This window comes from Apis dorsata, unplaced genomic scaffold, assembly GCF_000469605.1.
Source record: "Apis dorsata unplaced genomic scaffold, Apis dorsata 1.3 scaffold_279, whole genome shotgun sequence".
Lineage (NCBI taxonomy): Eukaryota > Metazoa > Arthropoda > Insecta > Hymenoptera > Apidae > Apis > Apis dorsata.
Genome location: NW_006263555.1, coordinates 272,109 through 291,706, shown reverse-complemented (window position 1 = coordinate 291,706; position 19,598 = coordinate 272,109). Strand labels below are relative to the sequence as shown.

General features: G+C 27.8%; 5 long non-coding RNA genes across 5 annotated transcripts; 2 read left to right on the top strand and 3 right to left on the bottom strand.

Moving 5' to 3' along the window:
* Positions 1-1,036: 1,036 nt before the first annotated feature.
* LOC116185784 lies at positions 1,037-2,332 on the bottom strand. Its single transcript, XR_004150693.1, has 2 exons — positions 2,065-2,332; positions 1,037-1,653 (listed from the first exon to the last, which is right to left on the bottom strand). It is a non-coding gene; the product is annotated as an uncharacterized LOC116185784 (long non-coding RNA).
* A 933-nt stretch (positions 2,333-3,265) lies between these two features.
* Positions 3,266-4,554, bottom strand: LOC116185778. Its single transcript, XR_004150687.1, has 2 exons — positions 3,520-4,554; positions 3,266-3,406 (listed from the first exon to the last, which is right to left on the bottom strand). It is a non-coding gene; the product is annotated as an uncharacterized LOC116185778 (long non-coding RNA).
* A 3,056-nt stretch (positions 4,555-7,610) lies between these two features.
* Positions 7,611-10,350, bottom strand: LOC102671985. Its single transcript, XR_421962.2, has 3 exons — positions 9,922-10,350; positions 8,278-9,111; positions 7,611-8,213 (listed from the first exon to the last, which is right to left on the bottom strand). It is a non-coding gene; the product is annotated as an uncharacterized LOC102671985 (long non-coding RNA).
* Positions 10,351-10,835: 485 nt separating this feature from the next.
* LOC102671712 lies at positions 10,836-12,142 on the top strand. The gene is made up of 3 exons (XR_421959.2): positions 10,836-10,997; positions 11,276-11,493; positions 12,089-12,142. It is a non-coding gene; the product is annotated as an uncharacterized LOC102671712 (long non-coding RNA).
* Positions 12,143-16,715: 4,573 nt separating this feature from the next.
* Positions 16,716-19,301, top strand: LOC116185777. The gene is made up of 2 exons (XR_004150686.1): positions 16,716-17,311; positions 18,931-19,301. It is a non-coding gene; the product is annotated as an uncharacterized LOC116185777 (long non-coding RNA).
* The last annotated feature ends 297 nt before the right edge of the window (positions 19,302-19,598 follow it).

The window sequence follows — 19,598 nt, the reverse complement described above, 5'->3', positions numbered from 1 at the left end:
TATATATATATATATATACGGTTCAAAAATGTTTGTGTAAAAGAAATATGAAACAGAATTTCAACGAAACAAAATTTTATATCATAGAAATTTTAGTGAATAAATTTCAATTTATGCTTAGAAAGATTTTTATAAAAAAATAAATTTTATTTTACATTGGACAGATTTTGTTCCATGAATTTAATTTTAAAGATTTTACTAATAAAATAAATTTTACTTTATGCTGAAAATTTTTGTTTAATTAAATATGCTTTTACAATTTAAAGATTTTTTAAAATATTATTTATGTATTCGTATTTATTGAATCAAATTTTACTTTTCTAATAAAATTCAAATATTTAATATATTAAATTGAATCCTATCGATCTGACCCTACTTGAATTATAATATTTGTTATTATTTGCGGTTTCAAATATCAATAAGGGGAACTTGAAATCCATTTTCGTAGATATGAGGGTTTTACTTTATATATATATGTGTATATATGTATATATATGATGTTTTCATTTATTTTTGAATATCCATATGAATACTTTTCATTCAATTTTTTTTTATAAAAATTTTTTGAAATTTACAAAAAGATACTACTTTTTGATCTCTCTATTATGAAGTTTTTATCTGGATCATTTATTAAGAAGTTATTAATGTATAATAATATAAAAAATATCTAAATCCAAACTTAAATCCAATAAACTATGAAATCAAAAATTAAATCATCTTTGTTTGATATCAAATAATTTATATTAATTAAAAAATTAAATAAAAACTTAGTTAATTGATTTAATGGTTTTCATTGGGTTTGAACTAATTTTTTTAATTTGGTAGTCAAGAAGTGGTCAGCTCTCAATTATCTGTAAGAATAATGTTGAAACTTATTTAACTTAACCTAATCTAATTTAAATTATTTCAAACAAAATTTTTTGTTAATAATTTTTGAATGAATATAACAAGTAAAATCTTCACAACACTATTCAATATGATCTTCATAATATATTAATCATCAATTTTATCAATCATCAAGAAGGTGATACTTTTCTATAAATAATTATCCAATCTTCATACATCAATAAATGACAAATTCAATTATTTTTGACATTTTCAAATCACTTTTATGTTAACTATTGATAGAAATAATTTGCTATATTTTATATTAAAGGAAAATCATAGACGCACAAAGCAGATTTTGTTTCGCAATGCTTTAATTGTTGAAGATGGGTCGAGCGTCTCGGCGAATAACTTTCGCCGATATTCATATCCACTTTGTGCGATAATTATATAGCGAAAACGTGATTACAGTAAAATCTGCAACACCATCGATGGGGAAAATTTTGCTCGAGTAATGTTCTTGTCAATTCACACCACCCACGACGTGAATGCGCACCTCCATGCCATCTTTGTTCTCTGTGTATGTATGTGTGTCCACTTGAAAAGCATGACGATAGAGAGATTGCGTGACACATATTGTAAACGTTCGTGGAGCTTGAACTTATAGACACATCGACAGAGTGACGCTTGACATGTAATTTCCTAGAAACTCTCACGTACTTGACTATATCAATAGTGAACACCTCGCACGTGTCTGCAGAGTATGTTTGAGCACTTTTGAAAAAACTATTAGAAAAAAAAGTAAGAACTCTAAATATGGTGCAAAATCTGTAATAAAAGAAAATTCTTTTAAATAGAAATAAGATGATAAAAATGAAATTTTTCTAAATGCCTCACTAAATAATATTTTTTAAAAAGCAAACAAGTAGTGTAATGTGATAAAAAATTATACAAGTTTACTAATTTAATTTTTGAAGAATAATCACTTGCATAATTTAATGTGACAATGAATGATCGTCTTAAGAAATCTTAAGAAATGATTATCCAAAAGAGATTATCAATCAACTTGTATCGATCTTTAAAATTATTAATTATTGTAAACTGCTTCTTTAACAATTATCGATTTAATATTACATATTACTAATTATTTGCGATTTAATTAAAATTATATATAATAATTTTGTAATGGACACGGGACAGGTGCGCTGCGGTGACTTGTTAATTAAACAATATACGCACTCTTGATGTAGCTCTTGTTCACAGCTTCTTGCCTCTTATGCCCATCTCGGTAACCAGTTTAACAAGCTGTAGCCTAGTCGAGCTTCCTGAATTTACATCTTCGCATGAGTCTGCTTCCGTCCTATTCCTGGTTTAATTAATGGTGATAGAAATAGAGCAAACCAGTTTTCCAGTGTTTTCCAGTATTTTTGAATTAAAATTTTTCTTTGCAATAATCCTCTTTTTTTCTGTAAGATAAGAAAAATTAAAGAAATTTACATACTTTTGTTTCTTTTGATAAAATCTTTGAATTTAATATCTTTCGAAAATAATTTTACAATTTTTCACATTAATTTCAAAAGTTAATACATTCGAGACAAATGTACATCATCTCTTATTCTATATAACGCATATAGTGGTCATGAATTTTACTAAAATGAAAAAAGATTAAAAAAAATTTTTCATACATACAGCTTTTTTTGGAAATATTACGTTCAGTACAAATATTTTCAATATGTATAGTTTCAAAAAATTAAATTTGTTATAAACCAAGGCCACAAAAGCAAATGGATACATATCAAAGAAATATGATCATAGGAGTATTAGATGCGCGGACGAACTTGATGCGAAATCAAAGAGCTTCTTGGATCGTGTCAAGTGTGAACGAATATGATGCAACATCAGTGGACTTTTGAAAGATTAAGATTTTGTGAATGCATGTGATATAAAATCAAACAATCACCGTAGGAAAATATAAATCTTGTTAAAATGTTGTTAAGAAGTTTGAATACATAGCAACAAATGAACTTGACCTAGTGAAGAAGTTACAGAATTTATAGACGAACTTGATATAAAAATGAAAAATCAAAAATTACAACAAATATTTTTGATTAAATGATATTAAACATAATACGATGATCGAAAAATTGCAAGAAATTTTATTAGATTTTGTAATTTTTTATCAGAAAAATATTATTTTGTCTGTATTTATATATTCGTATTGTATATTTATAAGCTTTTAGAGAATGCATTACTGGAAAGTCTTAATATCTTTCTCATAGAATCAATGGTAATTTATAGAATATAATAGGAATACTTACATATAATTGATAATTTATAAGCATTCTACTATAATTTATATTTATAAAAAATACAATGATAATTGTATTTATTAAACAATTATTTGTTGTTTGTATTTATTGTCTTGCGCTGAAAATGTATATCTTATTTACTAATTTTCATATACAACTATATAAATACAATCCACATTAAATACGAATAGTAATGTTGAATCAGATGTTGATAATAAATTTCAAATAATTACATAATTAAATTTAATTGAGAAAAGGAATTGCTATTATATCTACAAATAAACTCAGATTACAAATAAACTTTAACAAATTAAAAAAAACAATTAAAAAAATAATAGAATTTGTCAAACGTTAACATATTGTTAAATCTCAGTACTTTACTTACGAATTATGCATGTAGGAATTTTGTGTTGGAAGAAACTTTTAAACGATTAGTCCAAAGGGATTTCAGTTTCCGTACTATTCGATATTACTCTCTTTGGCACCGTCTTCTGAATGATTAATGACTTGGCAGAAACTGCTGCTATAGTTTATTGGAAGCAGTCCATCGATGATGTATACCGCGATGTTATACGAGCACGGTAGGCCTTGTTTGTTTCATGGGTTAATAGAACGACCAATAAGATAACGGCTGCCATTGACACGTTATACACGTTCATGTAGCGGAACGATGCACACGAGAATCATGTGTAAAATATTTACAGTTATAGGATTTGCTATGATCATGTCACTGCAACCAATTCTGTGACATGTATCATACATGCAGCTGCAAAGTTACATTGTGCATGCACCTTGTCATAATCGAAATATATATTTATGAAATTCGTTTATAATCTTTCTACATAAAATGACAGATGACATAAATGATACATATTATGTACATTTACGTGTTCAAAATGATAGATTTAAAAGAGATTTATTAAATTTGATTTAACAAAAACTTATAAATGTATTTCATCTCAAAAAAAAATTTGAGAACGATTTAATTTATGAGGTTATAATCGCATTTTACCTTGACTACATCAACTTGTCGTAATTTGAAGCACGATCTCTCGTTTCAATCGTATTTTCCTTCTTCCTAATTTTTTTCCATTTTCAAGGGTTCATTAATTATAATACTCAGTGCGATATGAAGGATTTATTGTTCCTCTCGCCACTCATGATTCAACCTCTTCATTGGTCCACTTGCGGTTTACCAGACTATAGAATTTCTTCCTTCGTAACTTTCGTATTATTTCCCTATGGTAATTATCGTTTCCGTTTTGCGCAAGTGCGCACATTTTTTTTTCGTATTACAAACTGTAACTTAATGCTATTGTTACAATAATAATTAATAATTTGTGTTAAGATGGAAAAGTTCGTTTACTAAATGAATTTAAATTTAATTTCTTTTTAAAGTTATTCTATCGATTCGTTAATTAAAATTTATTTATTTATTAAAATAATTTAGAAGCGAGACAAAGAATCGTATAATATCAATTCAATTTATATTATTTAATATTTCATATATCTTAAATTAGAAATTTCATTATAATTATACTTCATTTGTGGATTATATGGAATATTTATTTGAATTTATGCACTTATCGATAAATAATTGAGAATAATTATACACACTAATATTACAATGTTGTACATTTATGGTTACAACGTTTTAATATTATTCACAATGATTTTCACGTTAAACAATGGATATCTGTAATCATTCGTAATTCATCGATAAATGGCAAAATTGAAATATGGAATATTCTATATCCCACAGGTCGGCATTAATATTACTATTATTATTAATACGAGAAAAATTGTATTAAAATTTTATACGAATATATAATATAAATCTAAAAATTAATTTTAAGAAAGAAAATCCCAAGATTTAAAGATACGATATATATTTTTTTTCACTCATATCTAAAATTCAAGGAATACTTATTTTAAATAGACATAGATTAAGATAAAAAATATAAATCGTTTTAATCGTGGATAAAATTAAATCTAAACTATCTTGAATTTGAAAATAAACAAGAAAGAACAATTCCAAACAATGAAATAAATTCGCCAATATTGTTTTAATTAAATTTTTATTTAGAAAGTACAAAATAAAATAACCTACAAATCTGATAAATATCTAAAAAGTAGGCAAAAAAATTTTATGGAAACAATTAGGAAACCTCATAAAAAAAAATTTTCAGGAAACTTGTCAAAAGATTGTTAAAACTGGGTGCACCATTTTTACCGAAATAGCAAAGGGGTTATTTCTATTTTAAAAACGAGATGTCTTTTGATTAAAAATTTTTAATTAAAAACTTACGCTAGATTTATTAGTTCTCTGATATATTTATACTCTGTCAAATATGAAAATGCACAAAGGACATTATCGTTTATTTCTTTTCCTCGCGTGACACGAATGAAAAATTGTACCCCGTATAATTTTTTATTTATAATACAACAGAAAAATTATGCATAAATTTGCAAGATTCAAAGAGTTTGGACTCAACGAAATTTTAACTGGCTAAAAATTATCTTATATTAATTAATTTTTGCGATTCTTTAATGTAAAAATGATTCTTACCCTCTCGTCCCTTGTCTTTTTTTTTTATTATAAATTCTTCAAGGATATATCGACATCAAAGAGAAAAAAAGAAAGAAAGATTCGTGCGTAAACAACGGTATCATTCCCATCAAACACGATCAATTAGGAAAAGCATTCGTCTTTCGGCGATATAGTCGGGACCAACTAATTAATCCGCAGCATGATTGCAAGTAAATCGAATCCAGTGTAGTGGAAAGTGGCGAAGGATCCAGGGGAAGGACATGGATGGATGGTATGGAGTATGTTAAAGGAAGGCGGAGGGTTCGGTACGGTGGTTCAGTTAAATATGCAAATCGAGTTGCACTTATGTCTCGGCTCGCAGAAGCTACTAGGGGAGCGATTGCCACAGGGGTGTAAACACAGGACTCCGTATCCCCTCGAACCTGTCGGCAGCGGTACACTGAAGTGCTCCCTGACCCGGTATGCTCTTTCTAATGTTTGTTCAATCGAATCCTATCCGTTGAACCACCGATTTCCTCCATTGGCTTCATCCTGTAATTTTCGTCTCATTGATCCTCCGCCAATTTCTCAAATTCTTCCTCATCTCTTTTTTGAAGTTGTTAATAAAAATTAATAATAATACATTGATATATTTTGAAATTCGTTTCTGCAATTCTTCGTTTCTTTTTAAAACTATTATTAATCAAGCATTATTTATTTCGATTGGAATTTTTTAAATTGTTCTGTTCTTTTTCCAAATATCAAATCGATCAAACGTTGACATAAGTATTTCCGTTCGTTTCTGAAATTTTCCAATCCTTTTTCCAAGTTTCATCAATCGAGTATCGATATATTTAGTTTTCCATTTTTATTTCGAAATATATATCGTTAATCGAACGTTATGTTTATTATATAGATATTTCGATTCGTTTCTAAAATTCTTCTCTTTTTTTTCGAAGTATTATCGATCGAGTATTAATATATATCGATTCGTTTCTCAAATTCTTCGCGAGTACCCAAATATCGATTACATATCGATATATTTCGTTTCGAGCGTGGAGTGTAAGATTTGCTGTTTGCAATGGTGGCGCATATGTACAGTTTTATCGCACGTGGTCAATTGCCTCGAAAATTTCGCGTCGCGATAGATAACAAAAAAAATTAAATAACGACATGCAGTTATAAATGCAGTTATCAATTTTCGGTAAACGTTGTATTCTTCTGGATTTATATTTATTTTAACGTGATGCAAATATTAAATGTCAATAAACGCTTCGAATTAAATCGAAATCGTTATAGAACCGTTGTGAAAAGATATTTATTAAATTTTTTGTTAATTTTTTATTTCTATCTTATTTAATAACACCTATATAAAACCAATCTAATCAAATATAGAACTGTGCGATCTATTTACCGTTATAACTTGTGATACGAGGAAAACAACAATCCTTTCTTTGTCTTATTCCACGCATGACTATTTTAGCGGCAACGAGGTCTATGAAAGGTGTAAGTAAAATGATAAGTACATCCTTCAACAGAGTTTCCTCATTAAGCTCATTAGCCGCCGCTCTATTTCATTAGTAAACAAGAAAGCATGGTCAAAGAAAATTATGATTATCGCACGTTTTGTCCTGAGATATAATTTCTCTCTAAAATATTCTCCTCTTTATTTGTTTTTCAATTCCATAATCAATTTATCCATAATCAATCGAACTGATTCTAACTTTTTAACGGTGTTAAGCACGACTTTGATCCCAGATTAATTCTGCGCTAATATTAAAATAATAGAATCGAAAATATCGCTTGAGAAGAAAAAAGAAAATTCGATTTTTTTTTTTTGCGTGTCTGAAATGTATTTTTTTGCGAAAAATATTTAATCAAGGATAAATTTAGTTTCAGAATAGAAAACATTTTTCTGATATTTAGAAAATGAGACTAAGATGTAAAACGGGATATAAATTTATAAATTTGACAAGAAAAATATCTTGTAAATTATTAATAATATAATTTACATCAAAATTGTGGACACCTGGTACGTCTATTTGTAAATATAAAATGTAATTTGCATTTAAATATGTAAAAGATTACACGATAATAGGTCAACATCTGTTGCTACGTGTAAAGCGTTTGCGTGCCAAATAGTCGCCTGTTCATTTCCACAAATGGGCTATGAACATTCAAATGAATATGTAGGGAGCAATAAATGCCAGGTAAGAGAAATAAAAATGAATTTATAGGATGGAATTGACGGGAAGAATTGTTTTAAACCGCTGTTGTTCTTTAGATGTTGCAATAGCGACCAAGAATATCTCAGAAGATGGATTTTTCTCAGCGTGTACCAAGAAAGCAAGGTGAATTAAGATCGAAGGCTGAGGAGATTAGAAAACTGCCAGAAGCAAGCCTGGACCATTTGTCAAATGCTCGCAAATTCGATTTGAACGACGCAAACACGATCTTAAGTGGGGTCGAAGTTTCATGTTGTCGAGAATACTGCTCGCGAAGAAGGGAACAAGTTTAATGTGTTTTAAAAAATTACTTTTCTCCAGGAGCTGAAAAAAATATAACCAAATTATAAACTATTTGCAAACTCTTAAATATATCAAATATACTTACATCGATCAAGCATATAATCTTTCACAATATTCTGCAACAAAACATTCTATTTTTAACGTTAATATTGCAATTGCTATAGATTAAACCTTGATATTTTTTTGCAATGTTTTATTTAATTTTTTAATCTGTCTTTTTAATCCGTACATGATACTATTTATGAGAAATTTTCTTATGTTCAATCGTAGATACAACAATTATAGATTGCAACAAAAATATAAATTTTCTGCAGAAAAAAAAAGTGATGTTAATGTTGATATTACTGAAAGTATACTATTGGTCACTTGTTGCTCACCAATTTTTGAAAATAGAAGTGAACTTTGAGCTCTTCACGTATTATTTTGTTTCATATTGTTCAAATGTGCAAGTGTATGATGAATTAAAAATAGAAAACATTCTATTTCTGAAATATATGGACTTTCGATTGTAAATTTTCGATCGCAAAGGCCTGAAGGAGTTTACATTACAGCAAGCATTTCCTTTCGACGCCTCGTCGATATAGTTGCACTTTCCTTTCTGAAACTCATATCAGTCTCATGCATATAACGTGTGTTCCACGAGGCACTGGTTGAGTAAACACCATGGAAGGTTGAATGCCGTGATTTCCAGTCAAGGATTCTTGGAAAATGTCGGGAATTCAGAGATCCACGATGCAAAGCTGCTATTTCTTCTCGAGAAAAGATAGATATGAAACATGACATTCAATTACGTTTAGTTTCTATTGCGTTTCGTGGTTCTCTAAACTTTCTTCTTTTCTTCCAATGTGTTGCAACTCCATGCTTTTCTTTCGAGAAGATAAAATTTAACTTGAAATTTATTTTTAACTTTGAATGTAATCTGAAAAAAAAAATAATTTCAACGATAATTGTCTTGATCGTCGAATTATTAATTACTGATCTTTTTCTGAAGAAAATATTTTTTTGAATGTACAATTTGCAATATTTTAATCGAAAACATTGTAAAAAAGTGATCCAAGAATGGTTTATATGCGTTTCAATAGTAACGAGATTGATAAGGTTGAATGCACATGTGCACTTTGGAATGTAAATGAATTAAATGAACCATGATTGTTTTAACAAATTATCGGCTCGTTTGGAAATTAATTTTCAAAATATCATTTAATACAATTCATTGATTCGAAGAATCAATATGCGCGCATCCCAATTAATGAATTTCGATTCACAAATTCGACAGACTTTTCGCCAATTTGTTTTTCACGACATGAAGGGAACTTATTCGAAACTGTAAGTCGTGAAATAAAATAATTGCAAATATAATTAAACATTTCAATCAGTTGAATAATTATAATATTTAATATTTTCGAGCATCGTTTTATCAAATTTTTAAATATATTTTAAAAATTTGACGAATCTCTCCAATAAATCATTTATATTATAAAATATATTATGATATATATAATTTATATATTACGATATATTACGATGGAAATATAACACGTGTAACGTAATCAGCTTCATTTATATTTTGATAGATTATTCGAATTAGACGATATCATGGAAGGAACATGATATTGCGTGTATAATATAGACATAAAATTTGCAATTTTGATGAAAAAATTAAAAATTAAAAATTGCATAAATTGACAAGTTGAAAAATGGAAAAAAGATGTTAAATTATTATCAATACCTTTTTATCCAATTAATCGATGACGTTTGTTAATAATGCGTTATATATTTCGTTGCAATAAAATCGCATTTGCCCGGCGGAATTAAATCGATTTATGAGAGAAAATCCGTTTCAAATGTCTCTGGTACATAGCACTCGGTCTCCTTATTATTTATGGGATTGCATTACACTGTATCACTGTCTCAATAATTAATAGCTGTGTCCCCATTTTGATGTTACCTTCCCGCAAAATATTAAATCCACTCAATGTGAAAGTAACTGCGTCGATTTACTTTGATCGATTCTTATTTATACACTCTGTAAATATGTACCTAACCAACTTCTTCTGTCAAGAATACACGCTCAAAGGATTAAATTATTGTAAACATCGTTTGTATCATATATAGTAATCAATAAAAATCAAATTTGATTTTCCCAAATTATTTATATATTCACTCTATATAAGGCTCTCTGATTAGATCATTATAAAATTTCTTCATTGTTTGTGCTATATATATGTTCTAAAAATATGAGAATATTCGTTAACTGGAGATAGCCAATCACGAAGCACATAGCCTAGTTGAGACGGTATCATTGGCTATGGTTGATCTAGCACGAATAAGTCCAAGCAACGTATATTGAAAAAAAGAATATTGAATATAATAAATATTTTTTTATCGATAAAAAATTATATCGAATTATATCACGAACAATGAATAAATTATAATATTCAACGCATTTTTTCGACGTATATTATTTAGATTTATTCGTGTTCATCAAAGCTATCATTGCAGTTCAACTAGGCTATACATTCTATGATTGGTCAGTGTTTTTTGTTAATAACTCATTAATAAAGCCGTAACGAAAAGGAAAATATCGTTTGCAGGAAAAATATCGTTTGAAAATATCTTAAGAATCTTCAGTTAAGAAATATATTTATTTTTGGACATCCTATATAAAGAGAAAAATTTAGTTTGATTTCCTTAAATTATTTATATATTCATTGTATATAAATATGTTCGTAATCACCTTTCTGTATTAAGAATACACGCTCGAAGGATTAAATCTCTATAGATTTTTCTTCATTGTTTGTGCAGGTATATAAAATAGTTAGATTTCGTTTTTTTATGTATAAATATAAGAAAAAAAAATAAATATAATAAAAATAAAATATTCAAAAAATAGGATCATTATAAAGCTTTTTCATCATTTATATTATATATTAATATGTACAGCAAAATAATATTAATCTTCTCTATTACAGAATTAATCGAATTTTATTTAAAATTTATCGAAAGTTTATTTAATGATTTTTGTCGAAAGTTTGGAAAATTAATTATTATCAAAATTTTATCTGATAAAAATCCTTTTTCAGAAAATTTTATTTACTTCTGTTCTGTGGAGATACAGATTAATGGAACCGCAGCTAAAATTTACTTTAGAATGTATGTAACCAGGTGTCCTATAAGCGCAAGCACTGAAACCAAATTAATGTAACGAAATATCTAATATACGTTCCACGGTTGGCTAACTGGCTACCCTAAAATTGTGTTTTAGATATTTGGTCAGAAGCCAAGAATCACAGCTACACAGGTATTGCATAATTTACACTTTGTACGACAAGATTTGTAACAAACAATTCCAAAAAAAATTCTCTTTTCTTTTTTTAAATTTTTTTTTTAATTTTTGTAATTCATATTTGATAACAGGATAACAAAATTCAACAATTGAATCTTTTAAAATACGAATATTTATTATCGATTAATTAAAAAATTAATAGAAAAAACGCGAATTTTCGAGTTTTCTCGAGCAACGTTTAATAAATCGTTGATCCTTGATGGATTTATCTTCGAATCGATCTGAAACATAGCCTCATTCCTTTCACTGATTACACAGAACCGCTGTTCTCCCCTCAGCAACGTCCAGGTCAAAGTCCTTCAACCAATTTGCTCTCTTCCTGGCAAAAACTCGTCTCTTCCTCTTCAATTCCCTCTAAACAGCGAGAAGAAATTCCTTTGTTGCGACATTCACCTACTCTCTCGCACTTCCTTCGACTCGACCTCTTCTTTGTCCCCGACTATTGTTTTCTCCATCTCTCCGTCGTTCTTTTTTCCCTCTCTCTTACTTTATTTTTTTTTCTTTTCATTTTTAACCCGATGCAGTATTTGACTTTTCTTTTTTTGTCCAGACAGAACCGGTAAACGCGCGCTTTTAATTAAATAACGCGACCCAGCAACGTGTGCAAAATACCAGCGATTTCTACTCTTATCCTTATTTTATCCCCGCATTTCTACTACTTTTGCCTCTTTCGTTCGGTGGAAATTGTAATTAGTTCCTATTAAATTTCGGTATGCAATGGTCGCAACAATGGGAAAAGGAGAATACAGAGATAAGAATCTTCTCGATTATTCATACTTTTATTTTTTACTTAGATCTTTTTTCGCTTTAGAATTTTGGTTTGATACACAATAAATATGAAATTATCAAAATGATCAGAAATAGTTCCAATTCACGAGGTATTTTTTTTATTTCTTTAATCATCAGAGTTTCCAATTTTTTTTTTCCTATTTTGTGCACACCTATTCCTTATGAAATTAGATATCAAATTATGCAGTATGATCATTGCAGAGGGAAAAAAAAGAAAAAGAAACTCTATTGGAAATTGAATTTAATTTTTCACACAAGGAATCTCTCTAATACCTTCATTTTACAGGAATTTGGAAGCTTAGTATAAAGATTTTTGAACTGCTTTGCAAAGAGTTCTGCGAATGTTGCAACTCGTCGATTTCGAGGAGAAACATTTCCATCCTCGCTTTGTCTCGAAAAGTCTCGACATCTTCAAGATAGATATGTACACGATTGGGCTGAAGTTTATAGTCGACGTAAAAGTCAACTTTGCAATAGTTGCAAACGTGCAAGTAGGAATTCTCTCAGCATCGAGATTTTCCTGTCACTGTCGGTTGTAGTTTGCGCCACTTTGAACGCGATTTCTCAGTTAAAGAGACACATCTGATGTTGCCTATCTTGCGGAGATAGTTGCACGCTTCCCAAGTTTAAGTCTCGTTCAGCCTTTAGGGAGGCTTCGAGGAATCAAAAGATCATATTTCGTCATCAATTTTTTTTTTTTCACGACACATTACATCTCTTCTCCACTATTTCTTTTTCTGCCACTGTTTTTAAAGCATCTTAAAAAGAAAATAAAAAAAAAATGTAAAGTACAATGAAAATCTATCTCATAAAGTTTTCTTTCGTCTTCAAAAGTTCCAAGTTCCTCTAAATGTATTTCAAGTGAAATATTTAAACATTCTAAAATTCGCTTCTCTCGTGAAATTATCTTCGTTAATAAATTGCGTGAAATATGAATCGAAAATTATATGAATTGCGAATGATAATATATATATATATGTGTTATTTGATTAATTTATTAACATTTAAACAACAAAATATTGTATGAAAATATAATATATATAAATGTAATGTTGTCCAAACAAGATTTTTCATCAAGTTGTTTTATCAATTTTACAGAAACCAATTTAGAAGAGGAAATATCGAATGCCAATAAGATTTCCATGAAAAAAAAAACGAAAAATTCATTATCAGCTGTCACGAACAAATAAAATATTTTTATGACATTTAATGTGTGATATAAAAAAGAAAATGATAGATAGAGTTTTATCTTCTCGATATTTTTAATTATATTATAAATATTAACGCAAGCTGATTCGAGAAATTTGAAATGTTCGAAAAATGTTTAAAAAAATGAATCAGATTCGAAAAATATCACGGTAGATAATAATATTTTAAAAATAGGAAGAGGAATAACGTTTCAAGTAAGAATGAATCGTTCCGCTATCGTGTAAAAAAAAGTAAAGAAAATGGACAAATGGATTCCACGAGTTAAGCTTGTACGAAGAAACCATAACGAATGGAGATTGTCATCTTCAAAGAAATAATGTGGATCAGAATACGAAATTTTACTTCCATCCTTACTTATGGATTATCATTCTCTCAAAAATCTACTGAAAAATGAATTGTTACAGAAAATGTGTAATGGAAATGTGTAAAGTAAAGATCCATAAAGATATTTTTCATTTTTTTTTTTTTTTATTCATTTCATTTTGGGCAAAGTGATAGATCTTTAAATATTCAACACGAAGAGAGAAATCCAATGATTATCTTAAAAATTAAAGATATGTCATGCTCACTTAATTATAGTTAATCACATAGATAATTTCGTTAATTCTAAACTGGTACTCAGATTGAGAGATGATAAATAGAAATTTAGAAATGGAAATATCAATAGGATAGGCTTCCTCAATGATCTTAAGAAAATGATGTAATTGCAATGGAATAGATTTATTTGAGCGATACATTTTTCTTAAATAAAATATAATAAACAAGATTTCTGTTGTTCTTCACACAAAATCATTAACATATTTGCATTTATTCTTTATCGATGCTTCGAATAATACTTTGTACACAGTTTGATTATTTTGCATATAATGAAATCTATATTTTCATTAAAAACAGATATTTCATTGTCATCACTAATTTATCATTTGTAGAGTTTAGGTTGATATGGAATATATTTCTAAATCCATAATTCTGGAGACCAAAACGGATACAAAATTTCTATTGAAGTTTATATTATTAAATTACAAAATTTAAGTTTAGATGAAGCGTAGATGGGACAGAGACAGTATCTCCTCGTTTATTATTCACCCGATGATATTAAATTCTTGGAAACGACAAAACATCAAAAGCCTAGTAGGGAAGTTTTGTTGCAGAAACGCTTGCACATGACTGGAAGATCGTTAATGAGCGCGAATAGACTCCTAACGGCGTTAATTGTTGCCACAGGCCAAGACGGAAGTGCTTGTATTTACGTAAGTTCCTCCCGTTCAAAACATTGTCATAATCATGGCACAACTTTGAATAAAGTTGCCAACAGAATATAGTATATATATATTCGTGCACAAATGTTAATGACCATCAAGATTACTTGGCTACGCTGATAACTTGGGCCACGCAGTCTAATAATTACGGTTGTCAAGGTTAGAGATTTCGCTCTTCAAAGCTGAGACTTCCAGAGTTTCGGTTTCTTGGTAATTATTATAATTATCATAATTCAAAAATTGTGAAAGTATGTTTTATTTGGAAATAATTATTTCTTATTCGAAATTATTATTATTATCAGAGTTACTAAATACAATGAATTAAAGTAAAAAGGAATAATAAAAATTTATACGAGAATAAATTTTGAAAAAAAAAACGCAAAATACCAAACGCAAAAATTATTTATTAAGAAAGAGAAGGTTATTTTGCATGTATCGAAATAAGAATGTTTTGTGCTGAAAAATTTACAGCTGAAAACGATCTTTTAGGTTAGAATAACAAATTCAGAAGTTGAATGAATAATAATTATCAAAGGTGGGAGAAAAAACTTTGACGTTCTGTATCTATTAATAATTTTACCTTAGTTTCCGTAATTTTAACTTAACTCTTATGTTAATTTATGTTATTCAAATTTTTACGCTGCTCTTGACGTGCAGCCTTTTGACAGTGGGCTCAGCTGTCGGCGGCCTGTACTGAATTATTCATATTTCTGCATAATGAACTCTATTGGCGTTTTATAATAGGAACATAAAATTACACTCTTTTGGGGGAAATTTAATAAATTATTATTAAAATATATTATTATGAATTAAAAAGCGGCAAGTGCTAGGAGAAATTGTACAAAGAATTTCATTGCTCGATGAACAATGCACATGTTTCAATTCTGTTTTTTTATCGTTTTAATTATAATTCATATGTTAACAAGGATTTTTTTTTGACAATATCCCTATATTTTTATATTTTGATAGATCTTTTTTTACAAAAATTATCATTAGTAAAAAAAAATAAATAAAGTGTTTAATATATTTGTATCGAATAAAAAGAGATAAAAATTTACAATTTGAATGATAAATTGAATTTTGAAAAAAATGCAAAATTATTCCTTTCTGCGATAAATAAAAAAATCTTATCATTTTTAAAAACACCTTCTTCACAATCCTGCAACAATACCTTTTAAAATAGTAATGGGATACTAGAAAGCTCAATAGGAATAGAGCGCTAGGAATCTCGGTGCAATGAAAAATTAAGGAACAACTACAATGGAAGAAAATTGATTCCTCGATTTAAAAAGATCCACCGAGGACCTTGCGAAAGAAAGAAGAAAATGATGAAGAAAATGCAGGTTTCAGAAATGCTGCAAGTAATTTGAATATAATGCATCGAAAAAAAATACTTTTAAATTAATATTTAACAATTGTAATATTTAACCGTTGTGTATAATTAAAATGGAATATATGAATTTTTATCTTTTTAAATTAATCTTTTTATTCGAGAAAATGAAATTATCAACTTTTTTTAATCAACTTTGCATCGTCTTTCTAATTTTGATATATTGAAGTTTTAGTTAGATGAGATAGCTAAATGACATTGAAAAACAAGGAACTCATCAAATTTTTCTCCTCTTCAATTCTACGATAAAATATCAATAATCAAAAAAGGAATTTTCTTCAATATTAATAATATATAAGTATATATTAATTTTCAAAATTAAAATTATCACTATTGAAAATTTTGATATCGAAGTCTAAATCTTGTAACAAAAATCTTGGGCATTAACCTAATTTGAAAAAGTAACTAGTTAAAAATTTCGAATAAAGTTACTTACTTTAAGTAATTACTTAAATAACTTTATTTATAAAATGCTCGAATAATATAATTTATTCGTATCTATTAAAAAGTTGATCCATTCTTTATATAACCTCGATTATTTGCCACATAATTATGTGCGGTTATTTCATATTTCGAATAATAAATTATCGAAAAAAACTTATTCTTAACTTCGACTACTAAATTTTGCCTATCCATGGCCCACAATCCGTATTTTCGACAACAAGAGGGGGTGGAAAGTGGCGGAGAGGGTAGTCGAGCGAGGTCGAGGGGAAATCGTAACCCATAAAGCGTCGCTACTAGTCACAGCCGCGGCAGTAAGCGTCCTGGCGTCCGTCGAGAATGCGGTATGCGGTGTACCTCTGCGTCAAGATCGACACGTGGTTGTTCGAACGATATTCGATACCCAGTTGCGTGGTTAAATCGAACGATATTATAAATACGTCCATTTACTTTTCTTTAATATTTTTTTTTCTCTTTCGTAAAGTGACAAATTATACTATTTTTATTTAATTTGCAACGATGACTGTAAATTGATAAATATATGTACAATAATAGAATATAATCGAAGCAAGTGTTGTGTCTTCTTCTTTGGAAACGCATCTTTATGTTTTCGTTCTCTGTGATGTGAATTGCTTCGTGGGATTGGTTGTTTACGCGCGAAGATGATTGCGGTGATTTGTCACGAGTAAGTTTGTTCGCAAGAATTCTATCTGTGTAATTTTGTCGAATTTTGAGAAATTTCACTATTGATTTTGATCATCTTCCATTTTGTACAATAATAAATGATATTTTTTTAATCTTGAAGAAACATGGATTTGGATTAGGTTAAGCATTTTATTCTAGAATATAAATTTATTTGAATGATTGTATTTTCTTGGTTCGTGTTTACATAAGATGTTTTCTTGGTGAAGAAACTAGTTATTTAAATCAGACATCGAGTTACTGCGGCTTTACCATGATTTATGTCTTCTAGTCAGTCTAGAAAGTTCGAATAAAGATCTGAAATTTTGATGAATGTCGAGGTAAAAATATGTGACACTTTATTGACGCTCGTGAGATTAAAAAATAATTCGTATAAATTTTGTAAATGATTCTTTTTTTATTATTGAAAATAAAAAATTTCTAAAATTTCCTCTTTTCTCAATGATAATAATTTCAGATATTAGAAATTAATAATTTTGGCTAATAATATCTTTGTAACTAATGAATATTTTTATACAGCTATAATCAATTTTATGAACTTAATTTTATTAAGAAGTTTTGGATAGAAAATAAACAAAAAGGAATATTTTTAATTTTAGGTATATTATGCATTCTTTATGTTTAATTTGATTCTCTTCCCAATAAAAATTGATGCTTCTTCACGATTTTTTTTCAGTATTAAAATTATCAAACTTTTGGATGAAAAATGAAAAATTAAAACTTCTACCTTTTTTTCCATTAAATGATAAGATCGATTTCATTACATTCATTCATTTCATTCGACAATATAAGTTTAATATGCATAAGATAACTTGATTTCAAAATTGAATTGAAATTTCGCTTGAAATACTCGTATTACTCGTACAACGAAATAGAAATATTAAGACAAACATTATTTCGATGTCACGATCCAAGAATAAGTACTTTTTGTACGACTTCTTAATTTTAATCTTAATACAATTATAGCTAATGCGATTATAGAATCTATTCCATTTTATTATTTTTTTCCCTATCTTTCCTATTTTCTACCTCCATCAAATTATACAATTGCAATCATAATTAACAATGAAGTCGAATAAGTGGTCAGAGTATGTAATAAAAAAACTTTCTTATAAATATGAAACATAATTATCGAAAGAATCGCATATAGAGAAAAAATACATTTAAAAAAGGAAACGATATTTCTTAGAAAATAGAATATATATAGAATAATAACTTTTTTGTAAGTCAGTTTTAAAAAAAAATATTAAATTTAAAAATTTGTTGATCAGGTTAGGTTAGATTAAATAAACTTAGGCTACAATGTTTTCCAATATGTAGGTTGCTTTAAAAGGTGAATAAATTTTGAAAAGTTATTACTTACACAGAAAATTTGATGCACAATGGAAAATTGAATTCTTCTTCAAGTAAATGGGGAAAGATTCCATATTTATCTAGAGTTCTCTGATTCATTTCTTTAATAAATCTCTGTAAAGAAATTATAAAAATTATATAACGTTTAAATGAATAGAAATTTGTTTTTTTTAAATTTTAAAATTTTTTCATACGTGTAAAAGACTCGTATCATTTTTCTTCTATTTATTGGAGGATTTGATTTTTCAGAAAATTTCTTTGAAGACAGAAAATTGGATGAATTAGTTATCTTGCAAAAACTAATTGGAGAAAATTTATGAAATGAAAATTATCGAATCTGCCGAATAGGTAATGGGAAAATTACTTAAAAAATTATGCATACATTATTCAATAAAATGATAATAACGCATATCTAAATGATAATCTTATATATATAGATAAAATAATAATTATATAAATGAACTGTACAATTTTCCACAAATTTCAACAAGAATATTGCGAATAATCAAATATATGATCGAAACAAGATTGATTGACTTTTGAAATAATTTGTGTAATTATGATTCTCCATAGATAAAAATGGAGATTGATTATTCGAAATTTCGAAGCTCTTCAAAATTAAAAAAAAAAAGATTCGAATTCTCGTTTCCAATTTGAAATCCAAATAAATAATAAAATTAAATAAAAATATAAACAATCGAATTTATGATTGGAAACATTTGAAATTATCGATAAATTGATCAATTATTTGTTAATTTCAATTTCTCGAAGATAAATATAAATACTTTGAAATTTTAAAAATATAATAAGAATGTTAGGCTCGACAAAATTTCAAATAAAAATTTTAAAATAATTTGAATTTTTCGTATAGGTACTTTCTACCACGAACAGAACTATCGTAAAATAAATAACAACTA